The 12147-nt window shown below is 43.2% G+C and overlaps 1 long non-coding RNA gene across 1 annotated transcript; it reads left to right on the top strand.

Annotated features, from left to right (window-relative positions):
* Positions 1-319: 319 nt before the first annotated feature.
* LOC138304292 (uncharacterized) lies at positions 320-11756 on the top strand. Its single transcript, XR_011205539.1, has 3 exons — positions 320-412; positions 3147-3181; positions 10872-11756. It is a non-coding gene; the product is annotated as an uncharacterized lncRNA (long non-coding RNA).
* The last annotated feature ends 391 nt before the right edge of the window (positions 11757-12147 follow it).

Raw genomic sequence — 12147 nt, 5'->3', positions numbered from 1 at the left:
TGGACTAGCCAAGGCGAGAATGAACAGCAGGGGTGGGAGGCACTGTGCGGGTGGGATATCTCGGCCCTGTGCAGTCTCGTCGCGGTGGTGGTGAAGGATGACATGTTAGGACACCGCCTCCCACCAGGTTCTTTATAACACTACTGCTATCCTTTCCCATTCCCTTTATTTAGCCGATGTGCCGCTCACGCTACCCTCCTTCCACTTCCCTAAATCAGGCTCCACTTTCTAGACTTTTTCTGGTAACCCCCCTTCTCTGGGAATTCCTTGTCTATGGCCTAGACTAGTGTCAGTGTGCTAGAGGGCGCATGCGCAGTGACTCACCAGAGTGCAGACATGCCACCAGCAACAAAGAGAATGGAAGAAGCGTCATTTCCTGTAGCTGCTGCGACGCTCAACGCTTTCTGTCCAGGTAAAACCTTTGCGAGGTGTGCTGCCCAGTGCTACCAGCAGCTGGTATTTATGCAGCAAGGTGGGGCTTTTACACGCAGGAGCGCCAGGGAAGGTGTGCTGTGAGCACACACAGTGACGCCAACGGGCGTCGGGGTCAGACTGACAAGAGATTACTGTTTGTTAATGTTACGAGAGCTCTGTCAACACCCACAGAACCCCATTGCTTCATATGTGTAGTGGTTGCAGGTGTTTGGCAACCGCATGCATTTTGAAGGACGGGGACTTATTTGTTGTCATCATCTGACTTTAGCACAGATGAAGATACAGAAACGTAGGAAAACGATAAAGTAGAAGGAAGAGAAAAGTTGGAAAACAGTGGCAAGGGGAGAAAGCAGGGGTGAAAAGAGCCAGGCGGGAATGAGATAACACAGGAAGAGCCGACTTTAAAGCTGGTGGCACCTGGTGCTGAAATCTTTTTTGCCGCCCCCCAACCCATGACCACCTGCTCCGATTCCCTCACTACTGTGAGCGCGTCTGGCCTTATTTGGTCTTTTATAATTTAATTTACAAGGAGATGCGTTAGAGGTTCGATGGACCTTTTGACTACTCTTGGATTGATTACACTAGAAGCTTCACCTTTAAACATCAATCCCATTCAACACAATCAATTAAACAAACATTTTGTCTGGAGTCAGTAATCTTCATGCAACATGACCCATTTGGCCATGAATAACCACATTTTTAAGTAAAAGTTAGAAAGTTAATTTCCCTATATTAACAATACTAATATCACGTAAATTAATCTCAACACCAACTGATAAGCATACATGAATAACACTGGTTGGCCAAATCTTCTAACTAATAAATCGCAAGTTAACATTTCCTGGGGCTCCTTTACTAAACTTCAGATTAGAATAGCATGTTTGGGCTTCATGCAGAAACAATTTAGTCAAAGTTAATTTAGAAACATCTAACTATGGCTCTAACAAAATAGTGGTTGGTACCTAGAAACAAAGAACAAATCTACAACAAGGACAATTACATTTTGTTATACCTCTCCTCAATATGGATCAGCAAGCTGCGATTTTCTTCGTCAGTTGGAAATCTGTCTGGTCAGCTTCAGCAATGGGCAGTGAAAGGGAATGGTTCAGAGACGGGGACTCTTAAACTATGTGAACCATTTAAGGAACATGACTACGGGATCAGCATTCAGCATTAGAAACTTAGACAATAAAGTCAGATATAGAAACAAAGGCATCAGGAACTGTTCAGCTCCTCAAACAGAAAACGAGTATGGGGAAAATCAAAGTAGAAAGAGCCTCCTTCTCCTCTGTGCAGTCGGACTAAGTTAGAATGTCCTAAATAACTTCCCACTCTGTCATTGGTCAGAAAATCGTACGTTTACAGTTAGACCAATAAGAATAAAAACCCAAATTTAAGATATAACTAAACTGTGATTCACATGTTGATGATTGGCTCCTCTTCTCCTGTTCCCATCGTCAGACTCATCAGGTATCTTTCTTGTTGCCATCCGTATTGCAGTCAGTGCATCAATTGTTGGTTACTGGGAACATCGCTGTCTCACGCATAAACTCTACAAAGTTGCAACGTCTAATACAAGACATTCTAGTAGGCAATTCTCATGAGAAAGTTAAAGACATCTGTAAAATGTTTGGTCAGCACAGTATGAACAATAGAAACATAAAATCTCAACTGTACATTTACTACTGTTTTATTAATCAATGCAACTTAATATGAGGTTGTGCACACTAGGCCCAAACCTCGCTAACTTAAGGCCTTTAGTATATTTAAGCAAATACATAGCATATAATTGTTATTGTGACATACTACTACAATTTTCTTTATGCATGTAATAAAAGCATTACTTATTTAATAGTGGTCACTCAAGTGGGCACATTTTTCAAAACGCACATTATTTTCTATGTTAGCTTAATTCTATGCAAATTCTTAACCCATAACAAATAAAACTTATTAGTAATTAGTTCAGCTTTCACACTACCACCGGGCAAAAGTACCCCACATGTCTCCTTAGCCCCTCTCACATACATATTGTTTGTTTTAAAGTGCTTGTAAAGGCTGGCTTTACTGATCCACCCAGCTATCCACATAAAACATAGTTTTGTTCTTTGCAGCAGGCTTACTAACCCTCTTCACTACTTTATATTGAGTCAAAACTGTCGCTAGACAAACTCCGCTCTCTCTCTCTAGGAAAAACATTAATCACAAGTGTTATCATGACATTTTAATTGCTTCCTGAAGGCTGGACGCACAAGGAACTTTTCAGCAGGTGCTTTTAAATCGTACATTTCGTAAGTTATTGATAAACACAGCGCCCCCCTGAGGTCAGCGCCCCTCCTCCCATCCAAGTCAGCACCCGGTGCAACCGCACCAATCGCACCGCTCTAAAGCCGGCCCTGAACACAGGAAGTAGCAAGTGGTGGGAGAAAGAGGCATGAGGTCGACTCAAGACTGTGCAACCTTGGTATCTGGCAAATTTTGCATTCTACATCGTCCACAGGCCTCTACTACGAAAAACTTTGCACCCCTGCAATTGTTCTTTTTTTTATTTTTTACATATTATGCAACAGCAAGACTGATACGGAAATGTGGAGTTCCAAAAAAGTTACCATAGGCAAAATATGCAGATGGCAGTAGGCCTAAAAAATAATTTGACAAACTCACACAGATATGGACTGCATACTATAAGTACATTGTTTCTGTTATTTTCCCAGATCCATGAACATGTAGGAACCAGTTATTATCAAAGGTAAGACTGCATATTTTTCCCAGAGACAAGGATGTTGGGCATTTGGGCCTGCGATAGACTTTAAGGCCTCCATGACTCTTCAGTATGCCTTGGTTGGGAGGTAAAGTGTAGCTCATATGAGACAGTGTGAATGTTGGCACTAAATACAGTAAAATACTGTCGCTACAATCTCTATAACAATGAAACATCCAACAAGTGTTTTTTTTTTACATTATTAAAAATACACTTTAGTATCACCTTCAACTAAACATATACAAAATAAAATGTAAGCCAAGCAGAAATAAATCAAACAATACAATAAAGACAAAAAGTATCAACGGTTAATACTAATTACTAAGCCTAGGTGTTGAAGATGCAATCAAAATATACATTTTTTGTTATTGTGATGATTAGTCACTCTCCTGGTAATAATCAGATGTTCACATAATGTAGGCACACCAGTCCTCTCCCATAGGAAACACAATCAGTTTTAATCCGAGGTAAGGGATGTGATCTTACTACCAATCAAACTACCAAAAAGTATGGTTCAGAATGTGCCATTCCCTGTCATCTTAGTGATCATAAAGCTCTGTTCACAAAGCAGGGGTCATATGCAAAACCTGCCAAATGAAATCTTCTAGGCACTAATATGAAGTCTATGGAAGGGGGACTTGCAAACAAAAGGCTGAAAGAAAGGACTTGGGGACAAGTCCGGTATAACAAAAGGGGGTCTTGGCTCCTGAGGGTCACTAGAGTGCAGGGACACAGTTGGTTTTGGTTGACCGAGCCCCCTAGGCAGAGGTGTTTGGTCCAGCATTTAGAGGCTCTCACTTGGTTTTGGTGATCTGGAGAGGGAGGGAAAACAGGGCAGAAGAGTCACTCCCAATGATGGTCTTGTGGATCTTGAAGTCCCTCAATGACAGGTCAATGTCGGCGTCTGTGGTGTCCAGTCTAGACACACAACAAGCCTTGGTAGTTGCAAGGACTTCAGTACCCAGGTTATTGTTGCTGGGAGGCTCCTGGGGGGTCACCCTCTCACGAATTGGTGAAGTGACTTGGCTGACCTCCTGGACTCATGATAACCTCTGTCTGACAAGAAGCTCCCTCGGTGTGCCCGATGGCCAGTAAAACAAAGTAACAGGCAGATGCGGTTGTGCCTGCAAATGCAAGAGGATCGCTCCTCCACACCAAGAAAGATGCTGCTTGGTTGTTGAAGAGTGGAACAGTCCTCCAAGGGCTTGGGGAGGCTGTTCAGCTTCTGGATGAGTCGATCTTCATGATTGTCACAGTGCAAGCAGCCAGGCAGGGATTGGCGCCAGTTTCGGTGCAGGACCTCTGTTCTCATGACGTCTTCTCTTCTTTGTCCTTCCTTTGGTTCACAGTAGACAAATCTGAATTCCTGGTTTCAGGGGGACCCCTAAATACTGAATTTAGGGGCGTTGAGGGGAGTGTAAGGTAGTAGCCAATGGTCTGCTTACCCCAGGGGTGATTACATCCACTATATGACCACTTCCTGTGGAGAGTGGGTATATTCCAGAAACTTCTCTGTGGTGGGAGGCTGGTCGATACCAGTCAACCAGCTCACTAAGGGACTAGTAAGTTTTCATGTGGCACCTCTATGGTGCCCTTTGGGTGCATGTTATAAAAAAATCTGGTACTGGCATCAGTATGGATTTATTAAGACGAGGTGTTTGATACCAAAAACCGGTATTTTCAGTGAAGCCCTCATGTAGCTGAGTAACTCAAAATGAATAACACTCATTACATATCTTCAAAATGGGGTGCATCTGCTGAGGCAGATGTGCCCTCACATGTAATATAATGCACCCTGACTTAGGGTCTAAGGCCTGCTGTAGGGGTGACTTACATATATTACATGCATTGGGTATGGGCATTGCACCCAGGGTGTGTGCAGTGTTGTGTTTTCAAAATGGTTTGCACCTTTTCACACATTCTGCAATTGCAGCCTGCATATGTTTGAGTGTAGGCCCCTCAGGGTGGCATAATACATGCTGCAGCCCTTAGGGACCCTCTTTATTAGCCATGCCCTGGGTACCAGGAGTACAAATTACCAGAGACTTACATTGGTGCTAAAGTGCTTGCCAATTGGGTTACAATTTGACATTTATCTTGTTTTAAGGTAAAGAGCACTGGCACCTTGGGCCTGGTTAGCAGGGACTCAGTGTACTTTCAGTCACAATGCATCAGTTTTTGGGCACAAAGTGGGAGTGACCATGTTTACAATTAGTTTAAAAGACCTAAGTTCAGAAATGTTTCAGTTCTTCAAATGTTTGTTAAAAGTACTCAGCTATCCTGCAAGGTTACGCAATCCCCTCACTTAAGCCTTGACCTCAGAATCCAAGTACTGTACCCCAAAACCATGTCTGACCCTAAAGCTCATGCTATCAATTATCCTATGCCCTACATTAACCCAAAACCTAACACTATATATAATGTTGTCACTGTCGCTAACCCTTGTCCAAGGCTGAACTCGAACCCTGCTTCTCAGGCTTTCCAATAGCCTGATCACTAGACTTACCTTAAATTCAAACCTAGCCCTAACCGCAATGCTAACTCTTTTCCTAAACTTGAGAATAATTCTAAACCTCATCTCATCTATACCTCACCTTTTCCCCTCAGTAACCTAGTTTAAGATTTGAAGCACTCCTTTTTTTTTAAAGTTTTCTTTCATAATATGTTTCTTTCACATTTCTGGTCTTACTGTAGGATTTGAATTTTTGATCTAATATGATGTAGGAGATGACTTCCATCATTTTTTCTACTCATACACTCATATGCCTTCCAATATTTTTTATAATTATATTGTTGACAAACATAATTACGATTGTGTTATCATTTATTTTGAAAAAGAAACAAATGGGCCACTGTTGCCAGCACTGGATTTAATTTCCGCGGGTCCGTATTTAAAAGACAGGGAAAACCTATCATCCTATATGGCAACAGAGGAGGATTGTGAAACACAACAAGGTTTACTATTATCTAATATTGTACAACAATAAGTAATAATCATCAAAAGACACAAACAGATGGTAGGACGAGGGAAAAGCTGTTTTATTTTCTCAAAAGCAAAGTAAATATCATGGATAGTGGCAACAAATAGAAAATTCAAAACAAATAAACAGTTTAGGTAGTGCAGGTACCAGTGAAGGGGTGAGTAGTGAAAAATATATAGGTGTATCTAGTTTCATGTTACCCTCAAACTAATTGGGGTCTCTCTTGATAGACGTCATTAGTCCTAAAAGGAAACTATTACCTGTTTGGAGAAAAGGAAATCTGGCATGTTTCGACCACTCCTTTCCTACTGAGTTATGTCTCAGGTAGGTGAGAGTCTTAGGAGTCAAACACCCCCCACTGTTCTGTACTCTGAAATCATAATTCCTATTTTACATGATTATTTTGTATGCACTATATCTCTGCAAAATATCATATGCATTAGAATGATTCAAATGTTATGAACAACTAAGCAATTATCATTCATATTAGGACAAAGATTAGATAAACCCCAATGATATTTCATCACACATCCCTAATCAATTCATTTTAATCCAATCTGTGGTTTAAATAGCTCTCTAACAGCAGAGTTGTATTATTCTACTTGTAATATTATGCTATGTAATGTAAACCACCGCACATACCGTATTGTGCCATTAGGCCTGGAGTTGGAGCACTATGGTTCAGCATTCTTCCAACAACTGGTCCTTGTGTGAAGCCCCTCCTCTACACCAGTATGTTGTACACTTTCATGTTCACGCTGCTGTATAGAGTGAGAAGGGATCAGATCACGCTTGGCTCCTGCTCTGTTGCACAGGAAAATAAGTAAGGCTGTTTGCTCAAAATTTAGTTGTACGTGGAAACGTATTGATTCACTTTTTACTTTTTCCTACAAGACAGAACTTGCAAGGCCATCTCACCATGTATCCACATTTCAGATACTATACTTAAGAAAACAGCAAAACAGCATTAGAGAAAGGAACTGTTCCTTCTCCTGCCTGTTAGCAAGAGTCTCCGGTAAACATAGCAATCATGCATACAATTTATTAGTTGCAATTTTTTAAGGGAACAAATACCGCTGCATTCTACGCCCCATACTTTCAACGCATATTCTAATGCTTTTAATGCACAGAGACCATCTTAACCTACAACCAGGCATTTATTATATGCAACATTATCAAAAATATATAGATGCTTTGCTTCTCGTCAATAGCTGCGAATTTTGTCATCGTAGCTCATTTCTCGCAGAAGAGTATCGAAAAGGGAACTATTCCCCACCATTGAAGTCCAGTTTGTCTAATTAGCTGAAGTTCCTCAAAAACCCATTCACTTGAAAAGTTCCAGCCGTGTACTCAACAGTGAAGTTTGGGTTGAGGTCGTCTCAGTCAATAATACTCCCACCACAACACACTCATGTCCACCTAGGAGTTCACACAGTGTGTCCATACATAGCTGCTTTAAGGATTTTATGTAAATTAATTTATTGTGCGTTTCCCATTTCTGCTTGCTTTACTTTATTTCATTATAGGGAGAAGGGTGATGTACCAATATGTCATTTTTTTTTATTTTAAATAACCAATTTTATTGTTTTTGACAAGAAACTCATCAACATCATTTCCAGCTATTGCTGGAAATCAGCAATGAAAGCATAACACTGTTTGAAACAGAAATTAGCATTAAGTCCATCATAAGAACATCAGGGGGGCACACCCTCCCTACAATCACAATAGCGGACCCAGCTCGAAGTGATTTACTCTAGATCTTCACATGCTTTTTTTGCACAACCCATGGCTTCATACACTGGTTTTTCCTGTTGGGCACACCGGTTCACATCATGGAGCCATTGAGAGACCAAGGGCGGGTTGTGAATTCTATCTGCATGCTATGTTTTTTTTACCACCATGGTGGCCGCCCAAATGATGCCCCATCAGCCGTTGTGCCCCACATCTCATCAAAGATGCCCATGAGAAGATGCTTCAGCAAGAGTTCCACCCCAGTACTTCTGATAGCTCCTCCGCCACCCCTGTCCAGTAGTTCACAATGATAGGGCATATTCAGACCATATGGTATATGGACACCTGCAACATGTCGGACTTGATAGTACATGTACCCTATGAAGGTTGGCTGGGGGTGAGGTAGACTCCATACAGGTAATATGTCTGCACCAGCCGTAATTTGGAGGAAATAGTGATAATACAGCGATCCATTGTGGCATCATGCAAATCATCATCCTCCTGTTGTCCCACCCATGCCTCCCATTGCGTCCACAGGTGTGACAGTGTGTCAGGTGTGTTGATGATCAAGATGCAGTAGATCTGTGAGATACACCCTTCAGGAGTTAAGCCTCTAGGGGGCTGAATTCGAGGAGTGCCACGACTGGGTAAATGTGTGTCATCAGTGTGTTTTACAATTGGAGGTATTTGTGAAATTGCATATGTGATAAGTCATAGGTTGACTGAAGTTCCTGGAAGGAACATAATCGGGTGCCAGACCAAATATCCCCCAGCAGAGAAATGCCTATGGCATCTCAAGGATTAAACACTTTCAGGCAAGCTGTTTCACACAACCACCCCCCCCCCTCCATAAGGGGCTCTTCTGAGTGAGCAGAGTCCCAACCAGAGTGTTGTAGTGTGGCACACCAGCTTAGAAAGATCAGACGGGTCACATCTGATAGGTTCTTAAGGAGTCGGGCTCTGTAAGGTATTTCCATCACAGTTTCAAACCTCAGTGAGGCTAGTTCCAACCTATAATCTGGATCTGACCCCTCTCCCATTAAGCAAGTCATTTATAACCAGGACCTGTGACACCAAGGGGCTCATTGTGAGTTTGGGGGTCTGATGGTAAGACCACTGTGGTGGCAGCCACCAAAAGACCGCCATGTTGTTGGTTATACAGACCCCCGTATTACGAGTTACACAGGCAGGACCACCAAAACCCAGCCAAAATGTATATACCTCCAGGACTCTGGAGGGCGGGAAAGAGGTGATTCCACCACCAGCACCGCCAGCCCGTCAAAAATCCTCTGAACCAATTACGACCAACAAACCACAATAGCGGTTCTCCCATGGTGGAAAACCAATGGAGGCGCGAACCGCGGTGGTCGGCGGCCTTACAGTAATACACTACACCACATTGGATAGTTTGAATTCCACACACCTGATACACATCCACACACCCGACACACCTACAAACAGCACTATAAAACACATCCCTTCACACCTCACAATCCTTTACATCAAAAACGGCATACACGGCAAGATAGAGGCAGCACACCAAAATTAGGAATTACAGAATAGGCACCTTTCACTACTCTGAATACCACTCATCACACATCTGCACATTATACATATCACACTGATTTTTCGCCACCTATCAGACACCACCTGCCACCCACTCACAACACAGCACCCACACCTCATCACCCATTTTTTTTTTACCTTATTGCGTCCTCCCCCATTACCATGTCCCCACAAAAACATCCCTGCTTCACAGACGATGAGTTGAGGGTCATGGTGGACGAAATCATCAGAGTAGAGCCACACCTATTTGGAGCCCAAGTCCAACAAACCTCTATTGCCAGGAAAATAGAGATGTGGCAAAAAATAGTCAACAGGGTAAATTCTGAAGGCAGCTATCCATGCACAAGGGAGTACATCAGGAAGAGGTTGAACAACCTCAGGGGGAAGGTACGTTAGATGGCCGCCAGACACCAGCTGGTGGTCCTCAAGACTGGCAGTTGGCCCCCACCTCCTCCCCCAGTATTCACATCATGGGAGGAGAAGGTCTTGGACATCTTGTATCCTGAGGGCTTGACAGAAATACCTGGGGGAGTGGAGACGGGTAAGTCACAACACTGAAAATGTCACCCTACAGTTCTGTCTTGCATGCTCACTGATCACCTTTTGACATCTTAACAACCAACACACTCACCCCTGTGTCCAAATACTCCTCTGCCATACCACATACCAACTAAACTCACCTGGGGCACAGTTGGGTTGTACAGGGACTGGCAGCCCTACAGCTCCCAGCAGGCACTGTTCTACTATTAAGAAAACCAGAACAGTGTACCATAATGAAAATAGCCTTGCATGTTAACTACACAATCGACTCAACCCACCTGAATGATCCACAATTTTACAGTCTAGGGCAATGACAGCATGCTATGGGCATCTGTCAGTACAATACCACCAACACACAGCTACTGCTGTGTCCTCTGCTAAAATGGCCCTTTTACCTCCCATCACCCATTGAAAGATACTCACCTGGGGGAATACACATATCTCCAGTGTGCTGTACGAGGTATAACCTTACATTAATGGCCAGGTAGAATGGTTACTCCTAAGATGATGGACAGGGCAGTATCCACTTTTCATTCTGCAGGTGTCTGGTGACTCAATCCTGAACAACTGCTAACTGGGAGTTAACATGAACAATGTAAAGCTACACAGTAGACAATATATGAGTCTATCAATAGACCTCCAATTGCCAAGATAATCTGATATCCAGTAGCAAGGCATATGACATAGGAATTCACTGTATCCCATATAGTTATACCCCAGATTTAAAAGCAGGTGTCACTGTCAAATCAGGGCATCAAGCAAAGCATTTCTGTACATGGTTCAAAGCATGTTTGCCTGTCAAAGTGTGATGCCACATATTCCATTACAATCTGTAACAGTCTGTTCCACTTCTTCAATAGGTCAGCTACCCATTGTGACCATGGAGAAGACACCTGAGACAGTTACTTCCCCCCTGGATGAAGCCTTCAATGAGTACAACACCCCATGATGTGAAGACAATGAGGATGACTCTGGCCCATTTTGGATTCCTGGTCAGTCTACAACTGTCAGCCTCACCTTGCCCATATCAACTCCTCCCAGCCTTGTTGCATTTACATCCCAAGCAACCATTCGCCTCCAAGCCTGTGTCCCAAGCACAGTTAATACTATCTTTTGCCCTCAGTACAGGTACTGGAGTCACTGCTAGAGAACCCAGACAATGCAGAACCTGGCACTAGTGGGAGTAGGCAAACTATGCAATGGCACGGGCATGTAGGGGTAGTGTGTGTGAGAGGGATGGTGTGGGTCAGTGGATTGAGACTACTAGGTATACAATTGGCCAGGACACCATCTCCCAGGTCTTGGGAGACTACCAACAGTCCCAAGGCATGATGGTCCAGGTACTTGCCATTATGGAGGAGATAAAGCAGCTGCAGGGGGACATCCACCAGGAAGCCGTTCAAAAGTGAGAGGCCCACAATGCCAACACGGCCTCCCTAACAGGGGAGCTGAGAGACATTAATACCACCCTGAGCAGGTTATTTCCACAAAAGCAGACCCCTTCCTTTGGCCATGTAATATCAGCCCCTTCTACATCTGTGGCAGCCAGTGGAACGGATGGTCTGCAATGGGAAGGACATGCCTCAGACACCCTAGCCTCTATAGCTGAAGAACCCTCGCCAACATGGATGTCCACCAAAACATCCAGGAGGAGCAGATTCCAAGACTTCACCCACTGCCAGGAAGTGATCCTGTGTTCATTGGTTCCCCTTGTGTGTCACAGATATACCCTGTTGACTGTTTGACATCCACTCTCCGCTTTCCAATGGCACAAGAACACTGGACTTGAGACTCCAACTGCAGCTACCCTGATGATTACATCCACCTTGACTGACCCCTTCACTATTTGCACTTTATGATTTGATCCCATTCCTTTAATTTACCTGTGCACTTGTCAATAAACACAACTAAATCACATTTCATGTTTGAGAGTCATTTTTCAACTAAATTGAACAGTTAACTTGAACATTGTTGTTTACACATGATATTTACATATGTTCCAAATCTGTTAAGTCCCATCTCACATGTTCTGTTGAATCAGGGTCAGATATATGTACAGTTATACAAAATGACACAGTCCTATTCCCATTTATTGCACTTTCCTGCACATAGGTTGACAACATGCCAAATATCACA

Source organism: Pleurodeles waltl, chromosome 7 (assembly GCF_031143425.1).
Source record: "Pleurodeles waltl isolate 20211129_DDA chromosome 7, aPleWal1.hap1.20221129, whole genome shotgun sequence".
Taxonomy (NCBI): Eukaryota; Metazoa; Chordata; class Amphibia; order Caudata; family Salamandridae; genus Pleurodeles; species Pleurodeles waltl.
The sequence above is the reverse complement of the archived record's forward strand: the minus strand, read 5'-3'. Positions and strand labels throughout refer to the sequence as shown.